Genomic DNA, 13,267 nt, shown 5'->3' with positions numbered 1-13,267 from the left:
ATCGCAGACCTACCAGGGGCGTAGTAAGACCTACTTGCTGCTGGGCTCTCATCTTCTGGAAACTGTGGATTGTAACTCCAGCCCGATTCTCCTCATCCTCCAAAGAGGAACTGAAAACATCAGTTCCCGCTGCCAGGCTTGAGCTCCAGGCCGATACCGCTGTCTGCTCCACGGGCCTTGCAGCTCCAGCTCTGGCCTCAGCCCCAGCCTCCCACCACTGCTGGCTCTCCACAACATCCAGGGCAATCTGCAACTCACGAACCTATGATTACTTCTCCAGCCTCTACTCTATTTCCAGGGGAATCTCGCAAACCTGGTTGGCCTCCTCCTCCAGTGCTTCCTTCAGCTCCAGGGTCAGCATCTGTTTCTTCCACATTTGCTCCAGCTCCTTCCACTGCTCAGTTTACAGGTCCCAGGCAGCCTCTTCCACAGAGCTCTAGGTTTCCTTACTCATGGCTGTAAAAGTCAGCCAGCCTACGGTCCCCAAATCGACAGCCATGGGGAACCATAACAGCAGCCAATCCTCTACTCTACCATTCAAAGGTGGTGGTTGCTCACCCTACCAGGTGGTGGCACAGTGGATAGATCATCGGACTGGGATGCAGAGGACCCAGGTTCGAGACCCTGAGGTCGCCAGCTTGAGCATGGGCTCATCTGGTTTGAGCAAAGCTCACCAGCTTGGCCCCAAGGTCACTGGCTCGAGCAAGGGGTCACTTGGTCTGCTGAAGGCCCGCAGTCAAGGTACATATGAGAAATCAATCAATGAACAACTAAGGTGTCGTAATGAAAAACTGATGATAGATGCTTCTCATCTCTCTCTGTTCCTGTCTGTCTGTCCCTATCTCTCTCCCTCTATCTCTGTAAAAAAATAAAAATAAAAATGTGGTGGCGGCTCCATACTCATCTGGATTGAATCCTACCACAGACTATGCCAAATGTATAGCCAATACCCACGGCCCCCATCACAGCCACGTGGCCCATGCAGGTTCACATTGGATTCGGACAGATGGTAATGAAACAATGGAGCCAAGGACCGGTGGGCCATTACCTTCAATCCTAGCTTGCACCCGGTGGGCAAGTAAAAACACACACTGGGCTCCAAAACCCACTCACATTCAGTGCTCACAAAGCTACTGACTTATCCGAATTTTCCTAGAATCAAAGGTTTCTGGCTCACCAGACTTATTCACCTCTGTTCTCCAACTCCTTCCTTCTCCCTGCACAAACTCTGCACAAACTGCCTTTTCCTTCAGCACTCCTTCATGTTGGCTGCTTCTCCTGGCATCCTCCACATGTCCTTTCTCTGCTCTCCCCTCTAATGTTAATCTAAGGAACTGAGAGACAGCAAGCTCCTGGTCTGCCCCCATTTGCCGTGCAGAAATCAAAACATTTAATCCAATATATAAAATAGGAAAGTCTCTGATACAAAGTCCACCCCACATCAAAAAGGGTGGGAAAGGCTTAGTCCTAAAACCAAGCCCCAGGCTACAAGGATCCTACTACCCACAGCCCACTCCCAACACACATTAATATCACCTGGGCAACGGGCTTCCACGTGGGCAGTGCATCTTTAACAAAGTGATCATAATATATTTTATCTGCCCAACACAGCTCAAAATTATTCTTATGCCCAAGAGATATATTTTGCTCCTCTTTAGAGTTCTGCAATCTGGGGGATAAAAAATTGTGAAGAAAAATATAAAGATACAATTTTAACTGTAAAATTGACATAAATGGAGCATAAATAGAGCTGGAGCAGGCATTCCAGAGAAAAACTGTATTATTTATGCTGCTCCTTGAAACTTTGGACTGAGTCAACCCACAATTGTTTTACAATTGCTCGCGAAGTCAGAAGAAAAGCAGGTATCTTGATCAGAAGGACTGATAATCATGGACATTTTACTGCAGATAAAATCAATAACCAATCATGTACAGACAAGTAATTTAGCTTATAGGCACCAATAGGATTTTTTTTCTTCTTTTCATGTAACAATTCTTTTTTGTTTTCTTATGAAAACACCCTGTAATCAGAACACTGGGTTTCTTCCTGAATCTGTGCTTTCCAACTAAAAGCTTTGCCTCTTGAACTGGTTTCTTGTTTGTTAGAGTCGACATAACATTTTCAGTCAAAGATCCAAAATACTGATCTAAGATTCTTACCTTTAAAAGATGTAGGATTAATTTAATTAAATCACTATTGGAATAGCTTGTAAAAAACAAACAAACTACAATTAAAATGTATAAATTTTAGCCCTGGCCGGTTGGCTCAGTGGTAGAGCGTCGGCCTGGTGTGCAGAGGTCCTGGGTTCGATTCCTGGCCAGGGCACACAGGAGAAGCGCCCATCTGCTTCTCCACCCCTCCCCCTCTCCTTCCTCTCTGTCTCTCTCTTCCCCTCCCGCAGCCGAGGCTCCATTGGAGCAAAGATGGCCTGGGCGCTGGGGATGGCTCCTTGGCCTCTGCCTCAGGCGCTAGAGTGGCTCTGGTCGCAAAAGAGCGATGCCCCAGAGGGGCAGAGCATTGCCCCCTGGTGGGCAGAGCGTCGCCCCGGTGGGCGTGCCGTGTGGATCCTGGTCGGGCGCATGCGGGAGTCTGTTTGACTGTCTCTCCCCGTTTCCAGCTTCAGAAAAATACAAAAAAAACAAACAAAAAAAAACAAAAAAATGTATAAATTTTAAAATGAAATAAACTGTTATAGAATAAACTGCATTTTCTCATGGGATTTTCTGTTTCAAATATAAACTTGTCTAATTAAAGTGGAATTATTGTTCAGATTTTCCATGCTCTCTTTTTTAATGATCTTTTTCACACTGATCTTATAGTGGTCACTGGGAAATAAGAATAAGAGTAGCAAGGTTTTTCTAACTTTTTATGCTAGAATTTTGATGGAATCAACTGGTTAAACTTTTAGAAGAGTGAACAGCTAAAATACTTTATATATCTGTGTGCTGTTTGTGTCTAGGGAATAGTGTAGAGTTAGTGTCAATTCTTTAACTAACTAGCCATAACTCTGAAAAAGGCTTTACCTCTGCAAACTCAACTATTTTGTTTTTCAAATTCCTTTTCTGTTCAGCAAGTTTGTAAGGGTCTATTTCTGACTATACAATATTTTTGTAAATGACCCTAAAAATATTTGTGTGTCAGTATCGCTTAGCATTTCCAACCTCAGCCTCAATAATGTGCTGCGTGTTGATGGGTTTTTAATAGTAATGAAATCTTTTCCATCCTTCAGGGAATCAAAATTATACATCTAACTCCCATCCTCTGGCAGACTTCTCCGTTAACTAAAACAAGCAATGTATGTCCCAATAGACTTTCTTTTAGAGATACAGTATTTTGGTAAGACTATATGAGAATTGAAAAGGTTGCACCTTCAGCTTAGCATAATTTGTGTCTTTCTTTAAATGCAGACCTTGCAGTAAAAACAAAATGTGACAATAACACTTCAGTGTTGTATAAAAGTATGCTAATTTTAATACTGTATAGACTGCTTGCTTTATTTCTCACAAAACTCCTGTTTCTTTGTAATTGAAACCCAAGTTACTTAAATTTACTATATCCACAATTACCCTTTCCCCCCAATTTTCTGCTAGAAGTGAGCCAATATTCTTTTAGAAAACGAAAGCATCCATGCTAATAATAATGTAATGATAGAGTCTTGAGAAGGATACCAGAAATTGTCTTTTGAGAAATTCAAGCAGCATTTTCCACATCAGATTGAAATCCGCACCAGACAAGAACCTAGCCTGTTTGATCAGAAAGAGGTGGAGCCCAAACTGAACCAGGCATCCCACTCTGTTGATGAGCAGTTTCAATGAATAGAAAGTATCTCTTTTTATCAAATGCTTCTTGTGCCTTCAGGTCACTGGTCCTTATCTCTTAGAAGTAAATGGAAAAGTATAATCTCTTTTCTGAACCACAGACCCTGAAATATTTTAAATTTTTATAGGTTTCTCCCTCCTGGCTTAAGATCTCTTATTTATTATTTGATCAATCCTCCTCAGTGGACAAAGTCCCTGGCACATAGTAGGCGGTTAACAAATAATTTTTGGATGAATGCCAGCTAATCAGAGCATGTAAAGTGAAAATCAAATCCCCTTCCTAGCTTACAATGTTTTTATTTTGTACAATACATTTGAATTTGGGTCATCTGAATATCCTTGAATTTTTCTGTGTTCTTTATTTCAATCATTCCTTATTCCAATAAAGGATTCAGTATTTCAGACCATTAGCATGATTTCTGAACTGTGTCATCATGAAGTTCAATAAGAATACTTTTTGTGCTTCATCAAAATCATGATAAAAATTGTAAAAGGGTCAACTGGGGAACAATGAGAAAATAGACATCTATCCAATTACTCTCTTACTAACCAGTATTTGGCATAGTGGTCAGAATCCATGTGACACCATCCACTCATCAATGTTTTTTCTTTTTTTCTTTCCAATTGTGTCACTGTTTATATTAAATGAGAATATATTAAACTTTTTCTAAAATTCAGAAATATAATACAAATAAGTAAAAACAGTTTAGTAAGGCTTATTAATATTGAATTAGTGCTGGTTCCTAGTACTCCCAATAATCCCTCATAATTTCTCTAATAGCTTTTGTTCAATAGTCAATTTTCTAAAAATATTTTATGGAGATACTCATTGTTCTTAATTTATAATTCTCAGGATCTATATATTATTTTTTAAAGCTGTAATCTGTAGCCCATATTCATTTTTAGGTTCTATTCCCATTGTTCATGATTTCTCAAATATTTCCAACAATTGCTCTGTGATGTGAGAGAAAGACACAGATAAAAGTATAAATATATCTATATTTCTTACACTATTCTATTAGTTAATGTATGTAAGCTTGATGTATATGATGAAATTAAACTTTATACGTAGGTAGCTTCTTTATATATTCTTACCCATTTGACTTATTTTTCTCATTAAAGCAAAACGTTCTATGGTTTTCAATTTCCAGACTTTCTTCTTGGATGTAGCAAAAGAAAGCTGAATTTTATCATTTTGTTTTCTATAAACACTGCCACAATTGAGTGTATCTTTTTTATGATAAAAATATTAAAAATATTCTCTGTTTCTGGTATTGTTGGTTCTTCTAGGTCTAAGCTCATTGTCAATATCCTTAGAAGTTGAAGTTTGTGTTTTTATTTGAGCATATATTTTTTGTTCTTTTTTTTTTTTTTTTGTATTTTTCCGAAGCTGGAAACTGGGAGGCAGTTCAACAGACTCCCGCATGCACCCCACCGGGATCCACCCGGCATGCCCACCAGGTGGCGATGCTCTGCCGCAATCAGAGCCATTCTAGCGCCTGAGGCAGAGGCCACAGAGCCATCCTCAGCGCCCGGGCAAACTTTGCTCCAATGGAGCCTCGCTGCAGGAGGGGAAGAGAGAGACAGAGAGGAAGGAGAGGGGGAGGGATGGAGAAGCAGATGGGTGCTTCTCCTGTGTGCCCTGGCCGGGAATTGAACCCGGGACTCCTGCATGCCAGGCCGACGCTCTACCACTGAGCCAACTGGCCAGGGCTTTGTTCTTTATTTTAAAATATAAACTTACAGAGTAGTAACCTATATGCTTATGGTAATATTTTTAGCTACTGGTTTTTCCTTTTAATATTTCTTAAATCTTTTAATTTTTTAAACAAGCATTTGCCTATCTTCAGTCTATCTCTTTTATTATTTTCATTCATGGTTTGATGTTTATTATTTCTGTAAAGTTCCTAACATATTTTCTTAAGTTCACATATCTGATTGCCCATCCTAATTCCTATTATTTTTGTGATAATGATCACTTTGTGCCAATAACAGAGTTCCATGCTCTAACTATGCTTTAGTAATTGCTAATTAATAATGGAGATCAGTTCTCCAAACTCTTAACTTTTCAGACTTGCAAATAAAAAAGGATCACATTTTTGCTTCAATTGAATAAAATGTCCACCCAAAGTGTGAGTAAGATTTCCTCATTTAACATGTGTATTTTCCTTCTTTGCTAAAATTTTGCTAAACTGTGCTTTCTATCCCTCTAATAAGCATCACTAAATTCACTAATGTATTTATCTTGACTAGGTAGTTATGCTGCATTAGTAAATTAACCATAGCATATAAATTGCTCAAAAATAACAACATAGAAAGTTTATTTCCTGTTCATGATTTATGCTCCAACAGGCTTTGCAGTTGGGAAACTCTTCTGTTCCATGTAGTCATTCAAATGCCAGATGGATAATATCTCTACTACCTAAAATATCACAATTTGGGTGCCAGCTAGAAAATTATGTACAGATCTTCAATGTTCTGTCTCAAAAAAATTGTTATACATCAGTTCTTCTCATAATCCATTGCTAGCACCAGGCATATAGTCTGCCTAATTGCAATAACTGGAATATAAAGGGGATATTTGGTGAGTACTATTGTCCCTGCCTGGATTGGTGGATTACTTTGCATCTATGTACTTCCTAAAATCCAACACCTTTGAATAGAATTGTTTCTTAAAAGCGAAGGATTTATTACATTTATAAGTCCTATTCCATTGAATTTCTGGTATGACCACGAGGCTATAACTACCTACTTTTATTAAAATATCAGGTCTTTAAAAAAAAAATCAGGGCTTTACTAAATTTGTGTAATTTTGATAAACAGTTGCTGAAACTCTATATACTGATATCTTTATATCTCTACAAGTAATTCCTATACATCTTCTCTGCAATGATTATTTTTATGACTTACATTCTTTTTTTTATAAAATCCATTTGTGTTTTCTTTGAGAATTCCCTCCTCTGATATTTCAGTTTACTAAATTATTTTGATCAGATAAAAATGTTTTGCTAACTACATATTGAGTACTGTAAGAGCAAATGTCTTTCACAATGAGGATTTTAAAATCCTATTTTTAACTTCATATGCACAGCCATCTGTTCACTGCTCATAAATACTTGTTCTTCCAAATTTTAACCTTCAATTCCAAGTGGTGAATATTCCACATATGTTCCCAAATGCTTCTATTTACTATTCTATTTACTATCAATATCACTAGGAAGACAGTCAAGTTTTCTTTATTCATTTGTTCTTCATGTATTAGTTAATTTAACAAATATATATTATTGAGTGTTCACTTTGTGCCACACATTGTAATGGAGTTAGTATAATCTTTCCAATATATTTTTTAAAAAGCTGAAGGTGAATAAAAATTAAGGTAAAAATAGTTGACTAAACACATCTATTTTGTTGCTTAATAAAATTCTGCCAGGCTGACAATAATGTGAATTTTTAGATCATTAACCCACAAAAATGAAAAGAAATAGCATCACAACTGTGGAAGCTGGAAAGCACATGAATGATTGGAAATACCTAACATAAACAAGAAATCTGAATCATAAATCCATAATGAGTAATTCAGAACCAACTCATTTTTTTTTGCATAGAACCCTGATGTCACCAGCAAATCCAGGACATGGGGTAAGAGACAAGTCTAGAGTAAAGAGGATTAGTTGGAAAGCTACTCAAGAATCACTCTAGTGATCAAATCACTTTCTCCACTTTGATCAACAAGACTATTTCCCTCCTTCATTTTGCAAAAACAATTGACATTTATTCTTTGCATGAAAGAGTTTAAAAGAATAAATAATAATAGAGTGTTATTTTAGGCAAACCAGGCACCATACTTCAGACTGAAGAAAAATATGAGCATGCATATAAAAATATGAACATGCATAAACTTAGCATCCTTCTTTTCCTGGATTCCCTGGATTCCCAAGCACTGAAGCCAGGTCTTCACTCTCCAAGAAAAATATTTAAAGAGTCTTCTATCAGAAATCTCAGTAGCCTAAGAAAAGAGAAAGAGAGAGAGAGAGAGACAGGCAAAGGAAAGAAAGTCCATGATAGCACATCCTCAACTAAAATATCCAGTTAGATCACCCAGTAATAAATCGCTCATGTCTGCACTTTCTACTCACATGCTCAGCACTTTCACAAGCTTTGTAGTATGGCAGTGTTAAACATGAGCAAACAAGAGATAACTAGCAAGACTGAAAGTCACTAATATGAAAGATGCTGACCAAAACAAGCAAAACAAAAGAAAACATTTGAGGAAAGTCACTACATACAGAAGAAAGAACACAAAATCTACAGAGATATTAAAGAAAACATAGAAACTTTGAAAAAAGAAAAGGTTTTCTAGGCAAAGAAATATTCAGCAACTTTAAAAAGATGTTTCAGATATTAACATTTTAGTGCCAGTGCTAAAAACTCAATAGGCATTGGAAGAAAATGCTAAAGATACTTCTTAGATATTACTGCAAAGGGACAGGGACTTGAATTAAAGGACAGAAAAGAGCAAACATTAGAGGGCTTTTCCAAAAGGTACAAATAATATCCAAATAACTGAATTTCTGGATAGAAGATAAAGAATAAATATAAGGAACTGAATTAACATTTATAAAGAAAATTTTCCTAAACTTTCTGGGGCATAAGGTCTAGATTGAAGGTGCCAACCAATTGTTCTGCTCAAGTGAAATGGACACTAAGGCACATTATTCTGGAATTTCTGGAAACTGGGGACAAAAGGAAGCTTCTAAAAGACTTTAGTAAATAAGTCACATGCAAATAATCAGAAATCAAATGACATTACTCTAAAACACTGAAAATTATTTCTGAAAGGAAGTACTACCTAAAATTCTATAAGGACTCAACTTATCAATTAAGTGTGTCTAGAGAATCAAGATATTTTATTTTTTAAAAATTTTTAAAAATTTATTTTATTTTATATTCTTTTAAAGAGACAGAGAGAGAGTCAAAGAGAGGGATAGATAGTGACAGACAGACAGAAACGGAGAGAGATGAGAAGCACCAATCATTAGTTTTTCATTGCAACACCTTAGTTGTTCATTGATTGCTTTCTCATATGTGCAGACCAAGTAACCCCTTGCTTGAGCCAGTGAGCTTATGTCCAAGCTGGTGAGCTTTGCTCAAACCAGATGAGCCCGCGCTCAAGCTGGCAACCTCGGGGTCTTGAACCGGGGTCCTTCTCATCCCAGTCTGATGCTCTATCCACCACCTGGTCAGGCGAGAATCAAGATATTTTAAAGGGTACAAAAATTTATCTGTAAATACCCTTTCTCAGAAAGAATCAGAAAAATATATAAGAAACAAAAGAGTCCATTTCTAATATCATATTTTAGCATATTTATTTAGGAAAAAATAAATATGTAAGGTATCTTACCATTCTCTTCAATCCACATTTATGTTTAGCTGTTAGAGTTTCGATTTTTGATTGCAAAGCTACTTGAAGGTAAAGAGTATTAATGGCATTTTAGTTTCTTTGTGTTTTTATTTTCTATTTATCTTATTAGTATTTTTTTTACTTCAGTAAGTATATGTAAGTAAAATGACTTAAATAAATACATGTTTTCCATGATCTTCAAAGTCCACATAAATTAGAAAAATTTATTAATTTTTTTTTTTTGTAACAGAATCTTACTAAGTGGCTTCCAAAATTTCTAAAGAGGTTTTACCTTGAGTGCCTCTCAAACACTATTTAAACAGTGGAGTAAACTAGAGAACAGATTAGTAAAATGGAAAGAAAAATTTCATTAGATTTCTCAAACTGTTTTTAGACAGTGCATGATAAGTTACAATCAAACACTTATTTTTCCCAAAAATACAATAAGTATGAGTCACCTTTGTTTATTTAACATTTTTATACTTGATGTCAGGTATCCATGGAGAATATTATTGAAGGGAATACTCTTTGAATTATCACTATAAGGCCTATGAGAGCAATGAATGTGTTTCTCTTTTCCCCTTCCTGGCATATAGCGAGCACCTAGAACTGTGCCTAACAAATTACACACAGTCAATAAATATGAATAGATGAGATAATGGGTGAAAGAATGAAAGACAAGTCACAGAAGAGTGATGGAAGGTTCTCAGGATGATGTGGAGGAAAGATTCAAGGATGATGGTTGTGTGCATATATGAGGAGGTATCCAGACTATGGTGGAGGAGATGATTCTAAAAGAGGCTTTTCATCCAGATTGAATTGAATCACTACCTGATGCACCAAAATGTTGTAAGAGATGACATAGGTAATAAGGCAACAAGCAAAAGTTTCTATTAAATTAAAGACATGCATATATGAAAACTAAGCAAACATGGAAGCAAAACTGACTCCAGAAGAAATAGTAGAGAAAATGGGAGAGAACAAAGGGCTAAGCAATTATTTTCCACAATGTTCCCAAACTACAGTAAGCATATATAATAGAAGGCCATTATCTGGGCCACTGCTAATTGCTTCTGGGCAAAAAATTGCAGTGGAATGCTGTTTATCAAAATAAACCTTATAGGAATACTTGACACTTTTTACTATGTGCCAGTATAACTGCTAAAAGTAGAAACTAATAAAAAAATAATTAAGAGGATTGATAGGCTTGAGGATGGCCTTCATTTGCCAGGCGCAGGCCTCCACCCATTCATTATCTCGCCCCAGGAAAGTGTCTGCATCCATCTTTCTTTGGTACCAACACTACTCGTTATCTTTTCTTCCTGAGGTTAACGTGATTCTTCAATCTTCTTATGACTGCAGAACCTCTGTAGTGTCTCATTAAAATTTGAAAAGCTAGTTCTTTTTAATTTTGAAAATGTCTTATAATTTGTGAGGAATCTATGCCAGTCCTTGACAATTTTGTTTCTATCTTTCTTCAGTTTTTCACTTTTTATGTTGCTGAGGATTATCATTAACCCTTTTAGCATAGCATTCTTTGGATTTCATCCTGAATTATTGTATCCACTCTAGGAACTTGAGATTGAAATAAATAACTGGTTGCTCCTATCTTCTAAGGTTCATAATTTCAAATCCCTCCTCCGTATGTTTTCCTTCCAAGCAGGCTACATGGATACTACATTAAAATCATTGTTTAATCTCTCATCTTTCATTCACCTCTCTATATCCAGATTTGCTAAAAGTCGTCTCACTATTTGTAAGTGTGTGTGTGTGTGTGTGTGTGTGTGTGTGTGAGAGAGAGAGAGAGAGAGAGAGAGACAGAGACAGAGAGAGGGACAGATAGGGACAGAAAGACAGGAGGGAGGGAGATGAAAAGCATCAATTCTTCATTGCAGCACCTTAGTTGTTCATTGATTGCTTTCTCATATGTGCCTTGACTGGGGGGCTACAGCAGACTGAGTGACCCCTTGCTCAAGCCAGCAACTTTGGTTTCAAGCTTGTGAGCCTTGATCAAACCAGATGAGCCTGTACTCAAGCCTGCAACCTTGGGGTTTTGAACCTGCGTCCTCTGCATCCCAGTCCGATGCTTTATTTACTGTGCAACCACCTGGCTAAACTAGTCTATTTTTAAGTGCTCAATTAATATTCATTTATTTTTTTTCTATCATGAAAGTTCTAACTACCTAATTATTTAATAAGGTGGTAATATTCAAATTGTATAACTACTTTTCAACACTAACCTTTACTTGACTTCTCTGTGGCATTTAACACTAGTAACCACATCCTTTTACTTTAGATTCTTGTTTAATACTTTCTAGAACATTGATTCTTTTGCTGTCACTACAGTTACTTACTCTCAGTATTTTTGCTGGCTCTTTTCCCACTTTATTTAAACTTCTTATTTTTTCATTCACTGATTCCATTGATTGATTCATTCGTTTTTGCTAAATGATCTCATCTGTCTCCACATTTCTAACTAACACATATATTTTATTTACCCTCTTGTCTGTATAATTTTTTTAACTTTTTAAAAAATTTTATTTATTTATTTTAGAGAGGAGAGAAAGTGAGAGAGAGAGAGAGAGAGAGAGAGAGAGAAAGGTGGGAGGAGCAGGAAACATCAACTCCCATATGTGCTTTGACCTGACAAATGCAGGGTTTCGAACCCACAACCTCAGCATTCCAGGTCGATGCTTTATCCACTGTGCCACCACAGGTCAGGCTTGTCTGTATCCTAAGGCCAGGGATTTCTCATGACCTGCAGGTGAGAATTTGGCTGTCTCACACAATTCTCATTCTTAATTCCTCATTTTATCCATGCTCTTTATCTTATTACAGAAATCCCTAGAGATGGGAGTCAATCTGATCTGCTCCTTTCCTCACATCTCTCTTTACAGGGCACCTGCATCCTATCAAGACCTAATCTCATCTTTTTTCCAAGTCTACTTCTTTCCATTCTTACCACTAATGCTGTAGGTTTTGCCTTAAGAGAGACATACCAGCTCCACACTTGGTATATTAGCTCCACACTAATTAATGAATTACTGAAGCAATCTATTTGATTTCTTAAATCTCAGTTTCCTTATAACAATAGAATCTGAGCCATAGAATAAAGTGTTAATTGATATAATATATGTAAATGTTTTTAGTTTATTTCTGATTCATACTCTTTTTATTCTTAAGGAAATAGAAGACGAGCAACCATCTCTGTAAAATAAAAAAATGGAGTGAAAAGAAAGAAAAAGACAAGGAAAGAAAGAAAATTAGTGGGACTTTCTCAGGATATTTATAATCTCTTCCCCCTTTTAGAGGAAACTGTATAAAAATTACTATTTTTGCAGGCAGTTGACCTTTAGTAATATTTTTAAATAGTGCTGAAATAACTTTTATAACAGTTGTATGTCTACAGATTAAAAAGAAAATTTCTGTAAAACAAATCAGATTTTCGCATTGAATTCTAATTTGATTCGGGGATGTGTTCCCCGCCTTGCGATGACGATGTGTGGTGGAAGAGGCCAGGATTGCAGTTTGTGCTATCATCAGCACAAATCAGGGGGAGTCAGCATTGCAAGCATCAGCTCTTCACATAACATTTTTTTTTTTTTGCAGGATGCAACAGATGTGAACAGCAGGGAAACAACTTTTATGTCTCTAGCAGAATTCCATTAATTTAAGTCTTCTGAAACCAAATTCCAACATTGTCATTGACTTTCTAATTCTTTTTGGCAAGGATCTATAATGTGCATTGTCAAATATTGAGAATATACATACAGGTATCTATCCCATCAAAATGTATAATGCTGTGGAGAGTTACACCTTTAAACTCCCTCATTATAAAGAAATCAATTTAAACACAGAAAAATCACTATTGGTAAAAAAAAAAAAGAATTATACTGTTTTAAATACTGTTATTTTGATCGTGGGTAGAAATACAACTTTTTATATTTCAGTTTTGCCAGGCACTTTCTTATCTATTATCTACTAGGACAAAAAGAATGCCAAGAAGTACACACTCTAAACCTGTTCATGTACATGTCAGTTTAGCTT

Source organism: Saccopteryx leptura, chromosome 6, assembly GCF_036850995.1.
Source record: "Saccopteryx leptura isolate mSacLep1 chromosome 6, mSacLep1_pri_phased_curated, whole genome shotgun sequence".
Taxonomy (NCBI): Eukaryota; Metazoa; Chordata; class Mammalia; order Chiroptera; family Emballonuridae; genus Saccopteryx; species Saccopteryx leptura.
Note: the sequence above shows the minus strand (reverse complement) of the source record.